At 49.1% G+C, this 22,312-nt stretch overlaps 1 long non-coding RNA gene across 1 annotated transcript in view; it reads left to right on the forward strand.

Annotated features, from left to right (window-relative positions):
• LOC143807584 (uncharacterized) overlaps window positions 1–22,312 on the forward strand; it is a 1,151,218-nt gene that overhangs the window by 832,609 nt on the left and 296,297 nt on the right. The window lies entirely within an intron of this gene.

The following is a 22,312-nucleotide window of genomic DNA, read 5'->3' on the forward strand; positions in this document are numbered from 1 at the left end:
GGCAGTATGCTTCGAGTCATTTTCCATTTGGAAAACCCATTTCCGCCCAAGCTTTAACTTCCTGGCTGATGTCTTAAGATGTTGCTTCAGTATTGCCACATAATCTTCTTTTCTCATGATGCCATCTATTTTGTGAAGTGCCCCAGTCCGTTCTGCAGCAAAACAACGCCACAACATGATGCTGCCACCCCCGTGTTTCACAGTTGGGATGGTGTTTTTGGGCTTCCAAGCTTCTCCCTTTTTCCTCCAAATATAACAATGGTCACTATGCCCAAAATTTTCAATATTACACTATGTTCCAAATTATTATGCAAATTACATTTTTATTGGATTTTCCTAAATGGTTGGTGCAAATGACAGTCAGTCTAATAAAAGTAATCACCCATTAGAGTATACATTGAATTTTATTGAAGAAACCTCCCAATGATAACAGTATAATCTCCAAAATCAATAAAAACTCAAAATGCACTGTTCCAAATTATTAGGCACAGTAGAATTTCTAAACATTTGATATGTTTTAAAGAACTGAAAGTGCTCATTTGTGGAATTTGCAGCATTAGGAGGTCACATTCACTGAACAAAAAAGCTATTTAACGCCAAAACATCCTAACAGGCCAAGTTACATGTTACCATAGGACCCGTTCTTTGATATCACCTTCACAATTCTTGCATCCATTAAACTTGTGAGTTTTTGGAGAGTTTCTGCTTGTATTTCTTTGCATGAAGTTGGAATAGCCTCCCAGAGCTGCTGTTTTCATGTGAACTGCCTCCCACCCTCATAGATCTTTTGCTTGATGATACTCCAAAGGTTCTCTATAGGGTTGAGGTCAGGGGAACATGAGTTTATCTCCTTTTATACCCATAGCAGCCAATGACTCAGAGGTATTCTTTGCAGCATGAGATGGTGCATTGTCATGCATGAAGATGATTTTGCCCCTGAAGGCAAAGGAAAGTTGTCAGTCAGAAACTCTATATACTTTGCAGAGGTCATTTTCACACATTCAGGAACATTAAAGGGCCCCAGCAGCTGTTTCTCCATGATTCCGGCCCAAAACATGACTCCTCCACCTCCTTGCTGACTTTGCAGCCTTGTTGGGACATGGTGGCCATCCACCAACCATCCACTACTCCATCCATCTGGACCATCCAGGGTTGCTCAACACTTATCAGTAGTGTTGAGCGATACCTTCCGATATTGGAAAGTATCGGTATCGGAAAGTATCGGCCGATACCGGCAAAATATCGGATCTCGCCGATACCGATACCCGATACCAATGCAAGTCAATGGGACGAAAATATCAGAATTAAAATAAACCCTTTCTTTCCTTGTAGGTTCATTCTACATGAAGGAAAACAACTAAGAATAATGTAGGATGTATTGGGGGAGGTGGCGGAGACATTAAAGGAATAGAGGTTTAGCCCAATCAAATAGAATAGCAGGAATTTTAAAAAATTTTTAACACGTTCGGAGTTACAAAGATATTGACTATGTTAACATTTTTTTTATTTTGTCAGATATTGATGTTTCACTACTTCCACGCCCTTCACCCTCTTTTTTACTTCTCCCACACTTTCTTCTTCATCATCATCAGCATCTTTGACATCAAGTTCTTCTTCACCTTATTCATCTTCTTCTTCATCTTCTACCTATAATTTTTTTTTGTTACATTGATCATATTCTTTTTATTTAACTATTATTCTTCTTCATATTCAAGTTCTTCATCATATTCTTATTTGTCCAACATATTTATTTATTTATCCCTGGACACCATGCTCTCCCTGTCCGTGTCCATGTTCTAATAAAGACTTTGTTAGCATCGGGAATGGTGAGTGCTGACCTTTTTTTCTTTTTGGTTTTGGTCATATTCTTATTTGTGACAGGCATTCCCGTAGTTGTTATCTATAAAAGTTTGAAGATTACACCTTCCGTTCTGCCTGTCACAAGAGAGTTACATTTGTCCGCGTTCAGTTTGGCCTGCAGCATCAGGCTTTTTTTTAGGTAAATATATTTTTATTAAAGAGAAAAGAATTTTACAAGAAAAACAGTAGTCGAAAACTACGACAGTGATCAAAGTACTTTTCCTTATAATATACAATTCGAGAAGAGTAACACAAAAAACACTCGTTCACAAACCTTGCATAAATCTTACATAAAAGAGAGAGAAAAAAGAAAAAAATTAGAGGGAGTAAACCCTCTAGAATGACCACGGTAACTTTAACATATAAGCAATAACTCCTTGCCCCCACAACAGGCGAGGACTTTCATTACCGTGAATAAAAAAAAAAAGCATACCTAAAATCAGTTCGCCCATGTCCCCTAGAGCGAGACATGCACGCAAATAGTATCATTATATAAGTAACTGGTAAATCATGGTACAGACCTATCACACCGAACTGGTGGAAGGTGAACAGCTCACCCAGGGGGGAGATAGAAAGAGGAGGAAATAGAGGGGGGAGCCCAAGTAGGTGGGGCTCAAGAAAAGAAATATAAAATTAGAACCGAAAAGAAAAGAAGAGTAGCTTAGTAATCGACTGAAGAATAGACAGGTGTATTCAGGTAAACAGGTCAGGGAAGCGAGCAGAATCTTTAAATAGAATCCATTCAGTCCAGATACCCAAAAAGGAGACCCTTGTCTGTGAAAGGTCTGCATCAATTTCCTCCATCCTAAAGATGGTTTCAAATTCTGAAAACCACTCCACAACATCGGGGGGAACCGGGTCTCGCCATCGGCGGGGGATCACCGTCCTAGCAGCCGCTAGGCAAAATTTAAGGATGTGTTTTTTTGGGGATTTCACCGAACCGGGAATCATGAAGAGCAATGCCATCTCCGGAGTACCGGTGATGTGCTTGCCTGTGATCAAACCATAATTTCGGAACACTTGGTCCCAGAATGTTCTAATCAAGGGGCAGCCCCACCAGATATGTAAAAAGGAGCCAATGCCATTTCCACACCTCCAGCAGCAGTTTGAAATTGAGGGAGAAAATTTGTGTAACCTGTCAGGTGTGAGGTACCACCTATATTGCAGTTTATACCCCTTCTCCGAGGCCTCACTGGAACTCGGGAGTTTATGGTTCATCAGGAAGCAACGCTCCCATTCCTCTTCCGAAAAAGTCCACCCCAAATCCTTCTCCCAAGCAGACTGGAAATAGAGCCTTGCGTCAGAGTCAGGTGTTGAAAAAATTGAGTAGAGGGAAGAGATTCCCCTGCTCGGGGCGTCTCCACCGGCAAACAACAGTTCCAAGGGAGAGAGTCTACAGTTCGAACCTCCTGGCAAATTCAAAGAGGCCAGGAAGGACCGGACCTGCAAGTACTCCCACCAAAGAAGTTTAGTGGAGGGAGATTGGGCTTAGAGGGAACAGAGGGTGGGAATCTCGCCACACTGTAAGATATCACCAACCCGTATGTCATCCTCGTATTTCCATCCCATGAAAGCTTTCCTGTGAAGGCCCGGAGGAAATGCCGGGTTTCAAAAAATAGGTGTAAGAAGGCTGGCCCCAGGAGGAGCGGACCCCTTCACACCACTGCAGTGCCATGCCCTCATAGCCTCTGAGGTTAGGAAGGAAAATCTCCCCCGTTGAAGAGCATATTGCTTTGGGATCCACTGAAGATAATGAAGGGGCAAATCGGACCATTCTTGTTCCAACTCTACCCATTTTTTAAATTTAATTTTATATTTCCAGTCCAAGAGGCGAACTAATATGGCCGCCCTGCAATAGTTTCGGATGTTGGGTAGACCCACCCCACCAAACTGGCGTGGCCTAGATAAAACCTTGTAACTCACCCTTGGTTTTTTCCCCTTCCAGATAAAATGGGAAATCAAGGACTGTATTTTAATAAAAAATGACTTATGAGGCCAAATGGGAATCGCCTGAAAAATATAAAGAAATCTCGGCAGGATATCCATCTTAACCACCTGAATCCTACCGAGCCACGACAGCCTCAAAGGGCCGTAAGACTCCAGAAGGGATCCCACCCTGTTCAAAATGACCTGATGGTTCAAAGAAAATAATTGAAGAGGATCCGAGGTGAGGTTCACCCCGAGATATGAAATCTGATCCTGTTGCCATCTAAAGGGGAAGGTCTGCTTCAAGGAAGCCACCATGGAAGAAGATAGAGAAATGTTTAGGACCTCAGTTTTGGAGTAATTAATCTTGAAGTTGCTTAAATCCCCGAAGGATTCGAACTCCTTCATAAGCACTGGAAAAGAGACGACTGGGTTAGAGACGAAGAGGAGGATGTCGTTGGCAAATAGGGCCGTTTTATGATTAGAGTTTCCAACCTGAATCCCTGCAATACTGTCATTAACTCGGATAGCCTTAGCCAAATGCTCAATAACTAAAACATATAATAGGGGCGACAACGGGCAGCCTTGTCTAGTACCGTTCTGAATATAAAAACGATCGGACAAAGATCCATTGACTCTAACACGAGCTGAGGGTTTTGAATATAATGACACAATTTTCCCCAGGAAATTGGATTGTAAGCCAATATGGGTCAGGGTCTCCCTTAGAAAGTCCCAATGGACCCTATCAAAGGCCTTTTACGCGTCAATCGACAGAAGACAAAGAGGAGACTTTTGCATCTTGGTCCTCTCAATAAGGAGAAGAGACCTGATAATGCTGTCCCGCGCCTCCCAGCCCTTGATAAAGCCCACCTGATCAAGGTCGATAATAGATGGGAGAAGTCCCGACAATCTGTCAGCCAAAAACTTAGCAAATAATTTTACATCGACGTTGATCAGGGAGATTGGCCTATAACTCCCAGCCAGCAGGGGATCTTTATTAGGCTTTGGCAGAACAGAAATATGAGCCTCTAGGGACTGGGGGGTAAAACTGTTCTCCTCAGAAATCGCATTAAAGGTAAGGACCATTTGGGGAAGCAAGTCAGATAGAAGGGATTTATAGAATAAGGGAGTGAACCCATCTGGCCCAGGACATTTAGAGGTGGACGTGGATTTAACAGCTTCTGCCAGCTCCTCAGGGGTTATGTCCTTTTCCAGGACCGCCAAATCCGCCTCAAGGAGTGACGGGACCTTGATCCTATTCATATAAGATTTAATTTTATTCTTCAATGTGGTGGGATCCAAATCAGCGAACCTGCCCCTAATGTTGTACAGGGATTTATAGAACTTTTGAAAGACCTCCAGGATCTCCTCATTACTATGGACCAGTTGGCCCTTATCATTTTTGAGTGATGAGATAAGGGTGGGACCCGATCTGGGATGAAGCAGTCGTGCTAGAGGGCGCCCACGAACATTAGCTCTTTTGTAGAAAAACCCTTTAGTTCTTTCCTTGTCACCCATAAACCGTCTATCCAGCAGGCCTTTAAGTTCAAGCCTTTTTGTAGTGAGCTCGACCAAAGTCACAGAGGACCTCGAATTCTTATGCCTGCTTTCCAGGGTCTGAATTTGTGACAGCAAAGCGTCTATTTCCTCAGTCTGAAGTTTTTTGATTCTAGCCCCATGCTTGATTAAGGTGCCTCTCATTATGCACTTCAGTGCTTCCCATTTAATTGCCTGAGGTGTGGGATCTGACGCATGAGTATGGGCGAACGCTGCAATGTCAGATTTCAAATCACTCAAACAGGTGGTGTCTCGTAAAAGGTTGCCATTCAATTTCCATGAGAATTTTTTCATAGCCAGCCCGGGTATCTCCAAGGATAAAAAAATAGGGCAATGATCCGACTGAACCATATTACCAATCTTGGCATCAGGCCTCCAAGATAAAACCCCCCTGCTGACCAGAAAAAGGTCAATTCTGCTGTAGGAGTTATGTGGAGTAGAATTTTAAAGTATAATCCTTACCTCTAGGATTGAGGATTCTCCAAACATCTATCAGATGAAGTTTAAGTAAGAATTTTTGTAGGGCTCTCACCTTTCTCGATGGGACCGCCCCCCGACCAGAGGAGGTATCTAGTTTGGGATCAAAGACAAAGTTAAAATCACCACCTATCACAACCTGGCCCTCCGCAAATGAAGACAATTTCAACAATAGAGACTTGCAGACCTTAGGCTGTTCCAGGTTCGGGAGATACCAGTTAACTAGGGTCAGGATCCGTTCAGCAACTTTAACTTTCATAAAAATATAGCGTCCCCCTTCGCAGCATCAGGCTTTATCCTGGGGCACCACGAGGAGGAACGGACTCACCCCCATACACTGCTTAGTCTTCTTCTGCTTATAATTTAGATAATATCTTTTGCTCTGATATTTAGTGTTATGCTTAATGTTCTTCTGCTCTTTGTTCTGCAGCCTCTTGTTCTTCTGCTTCTCGGTCTCCCATGTCGTCGTCGGCTCCAGGGTCGTCGTCATCTCAGTGGTTGTCGTCTCTGGTGTCGTCGTCATCTTAGGGGTGGTCTTCCGGCTCATCGTCTTTAGGGTCTTGAACTTGGAAATGTAGCAGAAGGTTCAAGAAGGCTGAGAAAATGCCGAGAAACAGCTGATGGAACTGGAACTCGGATGGCTACCCGAAGGTCCAAGAGCCAATGGAACTACCGAGGACCAGCTGACGTTACTGGAACCCGGTTACTAAGCAGGAGGTACCCGTGCCTGAAAGCACTACCAAGGACCACCTGACGTTGGTGGAACTCGGATACCCAGAGGGAGGCACCTAAGCCAAAGGCTCTGCCCGGAACCAGCTGACGGTACTGGAACCAGGATGGGGAGCAGAAGGTACAAGAGCAAAAGACACTGCCGAGAACCAGCTGACGGTACTGGAACCCGGATGGGTAGCCGAAGGTCCAAGAGCCAATGGAACTACCGAGGACCAGCTGACGTTACTGGAACCCGGTTACTAAGCAGGAGGTACCCATGCCTGAAAGCACTACCAAGGACCACCTGATGTTGGTGGAACTCGGATACCCAGAGGGAGGCACCTAAGCCAAAGGCTCTGCCCGGAACCAGCTGACGGTACTGGAACCAGGATGGGGAGCAGAAGGTACAAGAGCAAAAGACACTGCCGAGAACCAGCTGACGGTACTGGAACCCGGATGTGTAGCCGAAGGTCCAAGAGCCAATGGAACTACCGAGGACCAGCTGACGTTACTGGAACATGGTTACTAAGCAGGAGGTACCCGTGCCTGAAAGCACTACCAAGGACCACCTGACGTTGGTGGAACTCGGATACCCAGAGGGAGGCACCTAAGCCAAAGGCTCTGCCCGGAACCAGCTGACGGTACTGGAACCAGGATGGGGAGCAGAAGGTACAAGAGCAAAAGACACTGCCGAGAACCAGCTGACGGTACTGGAACCCGGATGGGTAGCCGAAGGTCCAAGAGCCAATGGAACTACCGAGGACCAGCTGACGTTACTGGAACCCGGTTACTAAGCAGGAGGTACCCGTGCCTGAAAGCACTACCAAGGACCACCTGATGTTGGTGGAACTCGGATACCCAGAGGGAGGCACCTAAGCCAAAGGCTCTGCCCGGAACCAGCTGACGGTACTGGAACCAGGATGGGGAGCAGAAGGTACAAGAGCAAAAGACACTGCCGAGAACCAGCTGACGGTACTGGAACCCGGATGTGTAGCCGAAGGTCCAAGAGCCAATGGAACTACCGAGGACCAGCTGACGTTACTGGAACATGGTTACTAAGCAGGAGGTACCCGTGCCTGAAAGCACTACCAAGGACCACCTGACGTTGGTGGAACTCGGATACCCAGAGGGAGGCACCTAAGCCAAAGGCTCTGCCCAGAACCAGCTGACGGTACTGGAACCAGGATGGGGACCTATTCAAGCTTGTCTTCTTAGAGCCCCAACTAGTGGGGTTGGAGCAAAGGGTCAGCAGGGGGAGCAGAGTGTAGGCCGAAGCCTGCACTGGTGGCAGCTTAGTGTCTGCGTGGCGTTTGCAGGACACGTTGCCGGCTACACAGCAGGGGAACAGCTGGCGTTGCTGAACCCCACTGACACATTGGCGGGTGTTTTTCTCTGTGCAGCTAGCACTTCCGGGCGCCAACTGGCGGTGTTAGAGCCCAGGGACAGCAGGAGGAGAGGGAGCAGAGTGTAGGCCGAAGCCTGCACTGGCGGCAGCTTTGTGTCTGCGTGGCGTTTGCAGGACACGATGCCGGCTACACAGCAGGGGAACAGCTGGCGTTACTGAACCCCACTGACACATTGGCGGGTGTTTTTCTCTGTGCAGCTAGCACTTCCGGGCGCCAACTGGCGGTGTTAGAGCCCAGGGACAGGAGGAGGAGAGGAAGCAGAGTGTAGGCCGAAGCCTAATTGAACCAATTTTAAAGGTAACCTTTAACCCCCCCTCAGGTGTTACAAACTGGAAGAGCCACACCTTGTGCAGCTGTAATGCTGCACAAGTCAAAGGTTGCTCTTTAAGTTTTGAATCTTGCAGACGCTGAATGAAATACGTATAACATTTAGCCCCTTATACAGTCAAACTGTCTTGGAGGCGTGACTTTCCTTCTTAATGAGACGCAGCACAGCTGGCAAAAATACCACCTTGGTGCTTGGCGCGGCCTCCTGAGCATCGCATTTTGCTGTACAGGAGTCTGCGCTGTTGCGTTATCCCTTGGCCATGCGCTGTCCGTCTTCTGACATCATTTGATGTCGGCTGGTGCTGTTCGCGATGCCCATGAATCCCAGCCCAGCAGTGTCTTTACATTGTTTCACACTGCGGGGCTGGGATTCATGGCCTTGCGCAGTACATATGTTCGCCTCTCACTCGGGTCCTTACACCTGCTTCAGACTGTGCGGCACCAGCTGATCCCTTATGGCATGCCACGGCCATGAGGCCGCACAGTGTGAAGAAGGCGGAAGGAGATAAGTGCCAGGAGAAGATAGGCACTGCTCATGCCCATCAATCACACCCTCGCAGTCTAAAGAAATTAGACACCGAGGGGCGTTGTGTCGGGCAGGGCTGCCGCAGAGGCGCAGCCAGCCAAACAATGATGTGAGAAGACAGGCAGCGCTACCAACGGGGTTGCTGCGTGTCATTACAAAGGAAAGTCACACCTGAGGGACGTTTTAATGGTCTCAGGGGACATATTTTAGACGTGTTCAGTTCCACGTGTGCAAGGAGAATAAGTTTATGAGCCACCTTGCGCAAATGCAGCATGACAGCTGTACAAGGTGGCTGTTATACATGCCAACGCCTGGGGGGGGGACAGGTTCCCTTCAATTTCAGTTCTTGTGTCTGCGTGGCTTTTGCAGGACACGTTGCCGGCTACACAGCAGGGGAACAGCTTGCGTTACTGAACCCCACTGACACATTGGCGGGTTTTTTTCTCTGTGCAGCTAGCACTTCCGGGCGCCAACTGGCGGTGTTAGAGCCCAGGGACAGCAGGAGAGGGAGCAGAGTGTAGGCCGAAGCCTGCACTGGCGGCAGCTTAGTGTCTGCGTGGCGTTTGCAGGACACGTTGCCGGCTACACAGCAGGGGAACAGCTGGCGTTGCTGAACCCCACTGACACATTGGCGGGTGTTTTTCTCCGTGCAGCTAGCACTTCCGGGCGCCAACTGGCGGTGTTAGAGCCCAGGGTCAGCAGGAGGAGCAGATAGGAGGTATTGCAGCACACACAGCAGGGGAGCAGCTGACGTTACTGAACCCCAATAACACGGCAGCAAGTGTTAACTGTGCATCCAGCACTTCCAGGCACCAACTGGCGGTGTTAGAGCCCAGGGACAGCAGGAGGAGAGGGAGCAGGGTGTAGGCTGAAGCCTGCACTGGAGGCAGTTTTAGGTCTGTTGTGTCTGCGTGGCGTTTGCAGGACACGATGCCGGCTACACAGCAGGGGAACAGCTGGCGTTGCTGAACCCCACTGACACATTGGCTGGTGTTTTTCTCTGTGCAGCTAGCACTTCCGGGCGCCAACTGGCGGTGTGAGAGCCCAGGGTCAGCAGGAGGAGCAGAGTGTAGGCCGAAGCCTGCACTGGAGCAAGTTGAAAGGGAACCTTTAACCCCCACCCCAGGCGTTTGTTGCTGAAAGAGCCATCTTGTACAGCACTAATGATGCAAAAGGAAAAGGTGGCTCTTTTAATTATGCTCCTTTCAAAGGCTGAACTAGACACTTATGAAATGTGTCCCCTCACACCGTTAAACCGTCCCGGAGGTGGGACTTTCCTTTGTAATGTGACGCAGCCCAGCTGTCATTCCTACCCCCTTGGCGCCGTGCGCTGCCTCCTCAGCGTTGTTTGGTTCTGTCCCGGAGCGTGCGCTGTTATGTTATCCCTTGGCCAGGCACACATAGCGCTGCCCATCTTCTGACATCATTTGGAGTCAGGCTGGCTGCGCCTGTGCGGCCGCGCTGGCCGGGATCCCGCCTCGCAGTGTCGTCTAATGTAATCCCACCACGGGCCTGGGATCCGTGGCCATGCGCAGTGCATATCCTCGCCTCTCACTCCCCTCCCTCCGGCTTCTTCAGACTGTGCGGTGTCACGGCCGTGGCATGCTATTAGGGATCAGCTGACGGCGCACAGTCTGAAGAAGGTGGAGGGAGATGAGTGAGAGGCGGAGGTGAAGATATGCACTGCGCATGCCCATGGATCCCAGGCCCGCAGTGTGATTAAATCAGAAGACACTGCGAGGCGGGATCTTGTCCAGCGCGGCTGCACAGGCACAGCCAGCCTGACACCAAATGATGTCAGAAGACGGGCAGCGCTAAGTGTGCCTGTGTAGCGCCCCCACTGCCGCAGGGCCGAGGGGTACCCGGTACCGGGCCTCTGAGTCTCTGCTCTGGGGTTGTCACGGTGGCTAGACCCGGTCCGTGACCCTGCTGAGGGGCGTACAATGAAGGTGTTGGTGGGGGTGAGGTTATGGTGCGGTGCAGGTCGCAGTAAATAACGAGGACACCAGGTTGCAGTCTCTTTACCTCTTTACTGAAGGCTTCAGGATCCTCAGTCCGGAATACGGTTAACCGGGCTGCGCAAGTCCGGCCGGTCCGATGGCACCTCCAGAGTTCCCTTTGCAGGTGGAAATCTGTGCCTACCTTCTAGCGCTTGTGTGTTGTGGTCCTCCCCTGCTGTGCTTACGGGATAGTCCCCACAACTGTTGTGTCTGTTTCTGAAGTTCCCTCACAACTCGATTCTGATGTTCTTCTCCGTCCCCCAGATGATATGGCTAGGATGCACCCGTATGACGGGTAGGCTCGGAGCTCTTCCTGGACCCTAGTGTCGCCCTTCTCCTGTTGTTGCCCCCTGTGTCTTCGTAGGTGATTTGTGTGAGACAGCCCGCCTATAGCTGACTGTCCTGCCGTAGGTTTGAAGTTAGGCCTGGAGCTCTATACTTCCTCGGCGTTCCGGCCACCGGCTGCGCGCCTCAGTAGGATGTTGCCCCGTCTTACAGCATGACTCCTACTGGTGTTTCTCCTTGTTGCGTTGATCTCGTTTCTCACTCAGCACAATAAACCTCGCTTCTTGTCCTTTCTTAGGGTACCGCCGCGATCAGGTGCAGGCGCGGTCCCGTAACGTTCTCTCAGTTCGCTAGGCCTCCGTCAGGATCCCACCCCTGACAGGGACCCCCCTGAGTCTCTCCCCGCAACACCCCCTGCCACAGGGTGTTGCCTGTTCGATTCCCAGTCAGCTTCTCTCTAACTTCCTCTCTAACCCCCAGTTTTACCAGATTGTGAGGAGTGGCCTAATACATAGCACCCTTAGCTCCCCCTGGAGGCCAGACTGTGAAGTGTATTGGTGTCTGTGATACCTGGTCAGGTGAACTCGTTCAGTGCCATCAGACGTACCATTGCCCCCCTTAGCGGCAGAGCATCAGTACTGCAACGACCAGGACTCTGGGGCGCTGCACTCCCCCCGGTTAAATCCAGTACTCCTGGACTGGGAAGAAAACAACAAAACATGTCAGCAAAAAGACATACAATTTTGAAAATGCAATAACAATAAGTAAATTTGAACGGAGCTTCACTTTATGGGAGGTGAGGACACTTGAACGTTACAAACCTGGTTAAATATTTTAAATAACATACTATAAATAACTTTTCTTACCCAACCGGGTATTCTACTTAGTGCAAATTTCTGAACAATAATTTAACATTGCCTTTAAGGACGTACACGCTGAATCCACTAAAGACCTTCTTATAAAACATTATAAGGCTAATCAACTTTTTTCTTCATTTTCCACCTTTACATCTGCAGGACCGCCTGTCTATCTGCCCCAGGCCTACTGCCTCTCGTTCTGTTGCAGGACCGCCCCTTTCCGCCCGGGCCTACTGCCTTTCTGCTACTATACACAGTATAGAACTTATCTTCCATCTCTCAGTTCAGGATCACCGAGCCATCTCTGTATGGCTCCTAGGAGGACTCACCGATTAACCCCGTATGGGTTCACTTCCTGTCCTCATTCTTCTAGCAACATCATTAAACATTTCTCACAATTACCTAGCTCACTACATATAACTTTTTATACGTAAGCATTATTAGTACTTTCTTTTAAAGCATCATCATTCTTTAAGTGCTATCGATGAACGTTCCCTTTAAGAAGGAACCAAGTCTCTATGAGGTAGTGCAACTTCTCAAGCTGCAAGTCCGTACGCAGCAAGGACTCCGGTACTGCTTCCAGGAACAGTTTCTTCGCAAAGAGTCCTTTCTTTTATAAAACCAGTAGAGGGCACCTTTAAGAAGGTGCAAACTATTTACAAGGAGTTTGTAATCATGCAGTGTTCATGATCCAGCAGTTCTTTCAACAATAATAAAACAGGAACAAAAACAAAAGCAGAAGAAGGGATCCCGGGTAAACAAAGGGATCCCTTTAAGAGTTACCCCAATCGGGTTGTAGCAGCAAGAGGACAAACAGTTAACTATTTACATTCGATGAAGCATTCTTGCTTACTCAGTTTCTGGCTGGACAGGAGGCGGCCTCCTCCCGGGCCTCACCGGACAAACGGGTCGTGATGGTGTAGCACAGACCGGTCCCAGTAACGATAGGACCCCTCGTCGGGACACCCTCCTCGCTCGTGGGTGAGCACGACCCATAGCCACACGGTGGGCCTGGATTCCCTGGAGTTCCACGGGGGCAGGTTCCGGCACCTTCCCTGCAGGAGGCTCGTCCTCCGACGTTCCGGCAGCAGCCTGGAGTGCGACGCACCGTTGGACGCCCCGAGCTATCCAGCCAGTTTCCCTCCTCCATCGCGTGTAGGTTACTGCATCCCCAGGCTCCAGGTCGCGGCCATACCTTCCTCCGCAGGGCTCCACTTCTTTCCGGTCAACACGGACCTGCAGTGGCTCTCCAATTTCTTGGATGACTCCCCTTCCTTCCCGGGAGTTGAAGAACACCATCACACCCCAGTGTGACGGTGGAGCCTCCTCACAACTCGTCAAGTTGACCTGGGCTGCAGGTTGGGGTCTGTTCCGCCATGCCGCCATCAGGCGCCGCAGGTGTTCTGCCTCCGGCAGGATCCTCAGGCCCTGTGCCTGCAGCTCACACTCTGCCGCGGCCGGGATGGAGGAAGCAGGGGACACCGGAGTTAGGCGGACCTCCGTAGGCTGGCCCAGTCGAGCGGTCCCACGAGCGTCGGCCTCAAGGCGCCGTGCTATCTGCCGGGCCTCGGCTACGGCCACACACTCCTCAGACGGCGGACAGTTGGGTCTGCCCATTGGTAGCTCCGTAAGGGCCAGTCCCTGCAACGATGGCGCATCTGGGGCTGTGTCGGGTGGTGCAACCTCATGCTGGGTCGGGTCGTCCCCACGCGGTGCTCCCAGCGTCGCCATCTTTGCTTCCTCTCCAGTGTCTTCTTCCCGCGGTCTCTTTCGTGGGCAGCCCCATCTCCATGGTCCCCACTCTCCAAAGAGGATCAGAAGGCGGACCTCGGCTGCTGACGGACATGTCCTCAAGATGCAAAAATGTTTGGACTGGGCGGCCATTGTCTTTCGCGCTCTTCAGCTGGTCCACGCCTACTCCACGCCCCTCTTCTTCTCCTGCGCTCTCCTCAGCGCTGTAATGGCGGTGGTTTTTGGCGGCAAGTGGCACTGCACAGTCTTTGCAATAAGTCACAGTCCAAGCACAATAAAGCACCGTTCCAAGGCACACATGACCCGATTCTTCAGGCTTAAGTAGATCCTGTTCGTGACGCCAAGTTGTAGCGCCCCCACTGCCGCAGGGCCGAGGGGTACCCGGTACCGGGCCTCTGAGTCTCTGCTCTGGGGTTGTCACGGTGGCAAGACCCGGTCCGTGACCCTGCTGAGGGGCGTACAATGAAGGTGTTGGTGGGGGTGATGTTATGGTGCGGTGCAGGTCGCAGTAAATAACGAGGACACCAGGTTGCAGTCTCTTTACCTCTTTACTGAAGGCTTCAGGATCCTCAGTCCGGAATACGGTTAACCGGGCTGCGCAAGTCCGGCCGGTCCGATGGCACCTCCAGAGTTCCCTTTGCAGGTGGAAATCTGTGCCTACCTTCTAGCGCTTGTGTGTTGTGGTCCTCCCCTGCTGTGCTTACGGGATAGTCCCCACAACTGTTGTGTCTGTTTCTGAAGTTCCCTCACAACTCGATTCTGATGTTCTTCTCCGTCCCCCAGATGATATGGCTAGGATGCACCCGTATGACGGGTAGGCTCGGAGCTCTTCCTGGACCCTAGTGTCGCCCTTCTCCTGTTGTTGCCCCCTGCGTCTTCGTAGGTGATTTGTGTGAGACAGGCCGCCTATAGCTGACTGTCCTGCCGTAGGTTTGAAGTTAGGCCTGGAGCTCTATACTTCCTCGGCGTTCCGGCCACTGGCTACGCGCCTCAGTAGGATGTTGCCTCGTCTTACAGCACGACTCCTACTGGTGTTTCTCCTTGTTGCGTTGATCTCGTTTCTCACTCAGCACAATAAACCTCACTTCTTGTCCTTTCTTAGGGTACCGCCGCGATCAGGTGCAGGCGCGGTCCCGTAACGTTCTCTCAGTTCGCTAGGCCTCCGTTAGGATCCCACCCCTGACAGGGACCCCCCTGAGTCTTTCCCCGCAACACCCCCTGCCACAGGGTGTTGCCTGTTCGATTCCCAGTCAGCTTCTCTCTAACTTCCTCTCTAACCCCCAGTTTTACCAGATTGTGAGGAGTGGCCTAATACATAGCACCCTTAGCTCCCCCTGGAGGCCAGACTGTGAAGTGTATTGGTGTCTGTGATACCTGGTCAGGTGAACCCCTTCAGTGCCATCAGACGTACCATAGCCCCCCTTAGCGGCGGAGCATCAGTACTGCAACGACCAGGACTCTGGGGCGCTGCACCTGGCCAAGGGATAACATAACAGCGCAGGCTCCGGGACAGAATCAAACAACGCTGAGGAGGCGGCGCACGGTGCCAAGGGGGTAGGAATGATGGCTGGGCTGCGTCACATTACAAAGGAAAGTCCCACCTCCGGGATGGTTAAACGGTGTGAGGAGACACATTTCATAAGTGTGTAGTTCAGCCTTTGAAAGGAGCATATTTAAAAGAGCCACCTTTTCCTTCTGCAGCATTACTGCTGCACAAGGTGGCTCTTTCAGTAACAAACGCCTGGGGGGGTGGGGGTGGGCAGGTTCCCTTAAATTTAAGTTGTTGTGCCTGCGTGGCGGTCGCATGACATGTTGCCGTATACACAGCAGGGGAGCAGCAGGCATTACTGAACCCCACTAACACATTGGCGAGGTGTTTGGCTCTGTGCAAACAGCACTTCCGGGCAGCAACCAGCAGTGTTGGAGCCCAAGGACAGCAGGAGGAGCAGATAGGAGGTATTGCAGCACACACAGCAGGGGAGCAGCTGACGTTACTGAACCCCAATAACAGAGGAGCGACTGTTGACTGTGCGGACAGCACTTCCAGGCACCAACTAGCGGTGTTAGAGCCCAGGGACAGCAGGAGGAGCAGATAGGAGGTATTGCAGCACACACAGCAGGGGAGCAGCTGACGTTACTGAACCCCAATAACAGAGGAGCGACTGTTGACTGTGCGGACAGCACTTCCAGGCACCAACTAGCGGTGTTAGAGCCCAGGGACAGCAGGAGGAGCAGATAGGAGGTATTGCAGCACACACAGCAGGGGAGCAGCTGACGTTACTGAACCCCAATAACAGAGGAGCGACTTGACTGTGCGGACAGCACTTTCAGGCACCAACTAGCGGTGTTAGAGCCCAGGGACAGCAGGAGGAGCAGATAGGATGTATTGCAGCACACACAGCAGGGGAGAAGCTGACGTTACTGAACCCCAATAACAGAGGAGCGACTGTTGACTGTGCGGACAGCACTTCCAGGCACCAACTAGCGGTGTTAGAGCCCAGGGACAGCAGGAGGAGCAGATAGGAGGTATTGCAGCACACACAGCAGGGGAGCAGCTGACGTTACTGAACCCCAATAACAGAGGAGCGACTGTTGACTGTGCGGACAGCACTTCCAGGCACAAACTAGCGGTGTTAGAGCCCAGGGACAGCAGGAGGAGCAGATAGGAGGTATTGCAGCACACACAGCAGGGGAGCAGCTGACGTTACTGAACCCCAATTTCAGAGGAGCGACTGTTGACTGTGCGGACAGCACTTCCAGGCACCAACTAGTGGTGTTGGAGCCCAGGGACAGCAGGAGGTGCAGAGGAACACCGTTTAGGCCGAAGCCTGATTGGAGCAAGTCGAAAGGGAACCTTTAACCCCCCCCCAAAAGGCGTTTGTAGCTGAAAGAGCCAGCTTTTGCATCACAAAGGATGCCAAAGGAAAAGGTGGCTCTTTTCATTATACTCCTTGCAAACACAGAACTAAACACTTAAAGTGTGTCCACTGATACCGTAAAACCATCCCGGAGGTGGAACTTTCCTTTGTAATGTGACGCAGCCCAGCCGTCATTCCTACCCCATTGGTGCCATGCGCCGCCCCCTCAGCGTTGTTTGATTCCGTCCCGGAGCCTGTGCTGTTATGTTATCCCTTGGCCAGGCGCACTTTGCGGTGCCCGTCTTCTGACATCATTTGGTGTCAGGCTGGCTGCGCCTGTGCGGCCGCGCTGGCCGAAATCCCGCCTCGCAGTGTCGTCTAATGTAATCCCACCGCGGGCCTACGATCCATGGCCATGCGCAGTGCATATCCTCGCCTCTCACTCCCCTCCCACCGGCTTCTTCAGACTGTGCGGTGTCACGGCCGTGGCATGCTTTTAGGGATCAGCTGACGGCACACAGTCTGAAGAAGGTCGAGGGAGATGAGTGAGAGGCAGAAGTGAAGATATGCACTGCGCATGCCCATGGATCCCAGGCCCGCAGGGTGATTACATCAGAAGACACTGCGAGGCGGGATCTCGTCCAGCGTGGCTGCACAGGCGCAGCCAGCCTGACACCAAATGATGTCAGAAGACGGGCACCGCAAAGTGTGCCTGGCCAAGGGATAACATAACAGTGCTGGCTCGGGGACAGAATTAAACAACGCGGAGGAGGCGGCGCACGTCGCCAAGGGGGTAGGAATGACGGGTGTGCTGCGTCACATTACAAAGGAAAGTCCCACCTCTGGGATGGTTTTACGGTATCAGTGAACACACTTTAAAAGTGTTAAGTTCTGCGTGTGCAAGGAGCTAAACAAAAATAGTTACCTTTTCCTTGCACAGCATAACTGCTGCACAAGGTGGCTATTTCAGTAACAAACGCCTGGGGGGGGGGACAGGTTCCCTTACATTTTAGTTGTTGTGTCAGCGTGGCGGTCGCAGGACACATTGCCGGCTACACAGCTGGGGATCAGCTGACGTCACTGACACCCAATAACACTGGGTCGTATGTTTTGACTGTGCATAGTAAATATAGAAAAACTGACTGAACAGCCATCTAGTCTGAACTGGTGCATAACCAAAAAGTCTTACATAGCAAATAGATAATGGCTGCACTCAAGTTTATTGTGCTAAAACAAGGAAATGTGCAATACATGAAATGTGAACAGCATAATGGCTTGTGAAATTTATGAAAAAACACATGAGATTTTTAGCACAAAATTTGGCCAAATGTTGTGAGCCCATTCACCAAACGTCAAGGTAATCTCAGATCAAATGGGTAACTAACCTGTCTGCCTAGTGTGAACACTTACCTATGGCTAATAAAATGGTAAAGCCTGTATTTATAGAGGAGGTTAGAACCAACTGTGTTTGGATGTAATTAAAATCACAGCATGGTGAAGGGCGGGGCGTTCAAGTCAGAAAAAGCAATACATAGTAAATATAGAAAAACTGACTGAACAGCCATCTAGTCTGAACTGGGGCATAACCAAAAAGTCTTACATAGCAAATAGATAATGGCTGCACTCAAGTTTATTGTGCTAAAGCAAGGAAATGTGCAATACATGAAATGTGAACAGCATAATGGCTTGTGAAATTTATGAAAAAACACATGAGATTTTTAGCACAAAATTTGGCCAAATGTTGTGAGCCCATTCACCAAACGTCAAGGTAATCTCAGATCGAATGGGTAACTAACCTGTCTGCCTAGTGTGAACACTTACCTATGGCTAATAAAATGGTAAAGCCTGTATTTATAGAGGAGGTTAGAACCAACTGTGTTTGGATGTAATTAAAATCACAGCATGGTGAAGGGTGGGGCGTTCAAGTCAGAAAAAGCAATACATAGTAAATATAGAAAAACTGACTGAACAGCCATCTAGTCTGAACTGGTGCATAACCAAAAAGTCTTACATAGCAAATAGATAATGGCTGCACTCAAGTTTATTGTGCTAAAGCAAGGAAATGTGCAATACATGAAATGTGAACAGCATAATGGCTTGTGAAATTTATGAAAAAACACATGAGATTTTTAGCACAAAATTTGGCCAAATGTTGTGAGCCCATTCACCAAACGTCAAGGTAATCTCAGATCGAATGGGTAACTAACCTGTCTGCCTAGTGTGAACACTTACCTATGGCTAATAAAATAGTAAAGCCTGTATTTATAGAGGAGGTTAGAACCAACTGTGTTTGGATGTAATTAAAATCACAGCATGGTGAAGGGCGGGGCGTTCAAGTCAGAAAAAGCAATACATAGTAAATATAGAAAAACTGACTGAACAGCCATCTAGTCTGAACTGGTGCATAACCAAAAAGTCTTACATAGCAAATAGATAATGGCTGCACTCAAGTTTATTGAGCTAAAGCAAGGAAATGTGCAATACATGAAATGTGAACAGCATAATGGCTTGTGAAATTTATGAAAAAACACATGAGATTTTTAGCACAAAATTTGGCCAAATGTTGTGAGTAGTGTTGAGCGATACCGTCCGATATTTGAAAGTATCGGTATCGGAAAGTATCGGCCGATACCGGCAAAGTATCGGATCCAATCCGATACCGATACCCGATACCAATACAAGTCAATGGGACTCAAGTATCGGATGGTATCCCTGATGGTTCCCAGGGTCTGAAGGAGAGGAAACTCTCCTTCAGGCCCTGGGAACCATATTAATGTGTAAAATAAAGAATTAAAATAAAAAATATTGCTATACTCACCTCTCCGAGGGAACCGGCAGCGTTGTTTGCTTAAAATGCGCGCTTTTCCTTCCTTCCGTGACGTCACGGCTTCTGATTGGTCGCGTGCCGCCCATGTGGCCGCGACGCGACCAATCACAGCAAGCCGTGACGTAATTTTCAGGTCCTTCTAGGCATTCAGTATTTTAAAATTACGTTCCGGCTTTGTGATTGGTCGTGTCGCGGTCACATGGGCGACGCGACCAATCACAAGCCGTGACGTCACGGGAGGCAGGAGACGCACGCATTTTAAAATGCGCGCGTGTCCAGCCTCCCGTGACGTCACGGCTTGTGATTGGTCGCGTCGCCATGTTGGCCGCGACGCAACCAATCACATAAAGCCGTGACGTAATTTCAGGTCCTTCAGTATTTTAAAATTACGTTCCGGCTTTGTGATTGGTTGCGTCGCGGCCAACATGGCGACGCGACCAATCACAAGCCGTGACGTCACGGGAGGCTGGACACGCGCGCATTTTAAAATGCGCGCGTCTCCTGCCTCCCGTGACGTCACGGCTTGTGATTGGTCGCGTCGCCCATGTGACCGCGACGCGACCAATCACAAAGCCGGAACGTAATTTTAAAATACTGAATGCCTAGAAGGACCTGAAAATTACGTCACGGCTTGCTGTGATTGGTCGCGTCGCGGCCACATGGGCGGCACGCGACCAATCAGAAGCCGTGACGTCACGGAAGGAAGGAAAAGCGCGCATTTTAAGCAAACAACGCTGCCGGTTCCCTCGGTGAGGTCCAGGCTGCGTCGGAGAGGTGAGTATAGCAATATTTTTTATTTTAATTCTTTATTTTACACATTAATGTTGTTTCGATACCGATACCCGATACCACAAAAGTATCGGATCTCGGTATCGGAATTCCGATACAGCAAATATCGGCCGATACCCGATACTTGCGGTATCGGAATGCTCAACACTAGTTGTGAGCCCATTCACCAAACGTCAAGGTAATCTCAGATCGAATGGGTAACTAACCTGTCTGCCTAGTGTGAACACTTACCTATGGCTAATCAAATGGTAAAGCCTGTATTTATAGAGGAGGTTAGAACCAACTGTGTTTGGATGTAATTAAAATCACAGCATGGTGAAGGGCGGGGCGTTCAAGTCAGAAAAAGCAATACATAGTAAATATAGAAAAACTGACTGAACAGCCATCTAGTCTGAACTGGTGCATAACCAAAAAGTCTTACATAGCAAATAGATAATGGCTGCACTCAAGTTTATTGTGCTAAAGCAAGGAAATGTGCAATACATGAAATGTGAACAGCATAATGGCTTGTGAAATTTATGAAAAAACACATGAGATTTTTAGCACAAAATTTGGCCAAATGTTGTGAGCCCATTCACCAAACATCAAGGTAATCTCAGATCGAATGGGTAACTAACCTGTCTGCCTAGTGTGAACACTTACCTATGGCTAATAAAATGGTAAAGCCTGTATTTATAGAGGAGGTTGGAACCAACTGTGTTTGGATGTAATTAAAATCACAGCATGGTGAAGGGCGGGGCGTTCAAGTCAGAAAAAGCAATACATAGTAAATATAGAAAAACTGACTGAACAGCCATCTAGTCTGAACTGGTGCATAACCAAAAAGTCTTACATAGCAAATAGATAATGGCTGCACTCAAGTTTATTGTGCTAAAGCAAGGAAATGAGCAATACATGAAATGTGAACAGCATAATGGCTTGTGAAATTTATGAAAAAACACATGAGATTTTTAGCACAAAATTTGGCCAAATGTTGTGAGCCCATTCACCAAACGTCAAGGTAATCTCAGATCGAATGGGTAACTAACCTGTCTGCCTAGTGTGAACACTTACCTATGGCTAATAAAATGGTAAAGCCTGTATTTATAGAGGAGGTTAGAACCAACTGTGTTTGGATGTAATTAAAATCACGGCATGGTGAAGGGCGGGGCGTTCAAGTCAGAAAAAGCAATACATAGTAAATATAGAAAAACTGACTGAACAGCCATCTAGTCTGAACTGGTGCATAACCAAAAATTCTTACATAGCATAGTTCAGACTAGATGGCTGTTCAGTCAGTTTTTCTATATTTACTATGTATTGCTTTTTCTGACTTGAACGCCCCGCCCTTCACCATGCTGTGATTTTAATTACATCCAAACACAGTTGGTTCTAACCTCCTCTATAAATACAGGCTTTACCATTTTATTAGCCATAGGTAAGTGTTCACACTAGGCAGACAGGTTAGTTACCCATTCGATCTGAGATTACCTTGACGTTTGGTGAATGGGCTCACAACATTTGGCCAAATTTTGTGCTAAAAATCTCATGTGTTTTTTCATAAATTTCACAAGCCATTATGTTGTTCACATTTCATGTATTGCACATTTCCTTGCTTTAGCACAATAAACTTGAGTGCAGCCATTATCTATTTGCTATGTTTTGACTGTGCAGACGGCACTTCTGAGCCTCAACTGGTGGTGTTGGAGCCCAGGAATTACAGTTCAGGTGGTAGAAAGATGAACACAACAGGAGACCTGGATACTGTAGATAGTCACCCAATTATTTAATCAGGAAGAGGAGTGGCAAATTCCTGCGAGATCCAGGCCTGGTTCATTTTCAGGAAAGTAAGCCGGTCAACGTTATCGGAGGATAGTCGCATGCGACGGTCAGTTAGTACACCACCTGCAGCACTAAAGACGCATTCCGATAATACACTAGCCGCAGGGCAAGCCAGCACCTCCAATGCATACTGGCTTAGCTCTGGCCATGTATCCAGCTTAGAGACCCAAAACTTGAAATGGGAAGAGCCGTCTGGGAGTACAGCAAGAGGGCAAGACGTGTAGTCTGTCACCATCTGACGGAACCGTTGCCTCCTGCTGACTGGAGCCGTCTGTGATGGTGTAGACATTTGTGGCGGGCACACAAAACTGTGCCACAGTTGGGCCATACTGG

The sequence above is a fragment of the Ranitomeya variabilis genome, chromosome 2 (assembly GCF_051348905.1).
Source record: "Ranitomeya variabilis isolate aRanVar5 chromosome 2, aRanVar5.hap1, whole genome shotgun sequence".
NCBI lineage: Eukaryota > Metazoa > Chordata > Amphibia > Anura > Dendrobatidae > Ranitomeya > Ranitomeya variabilis.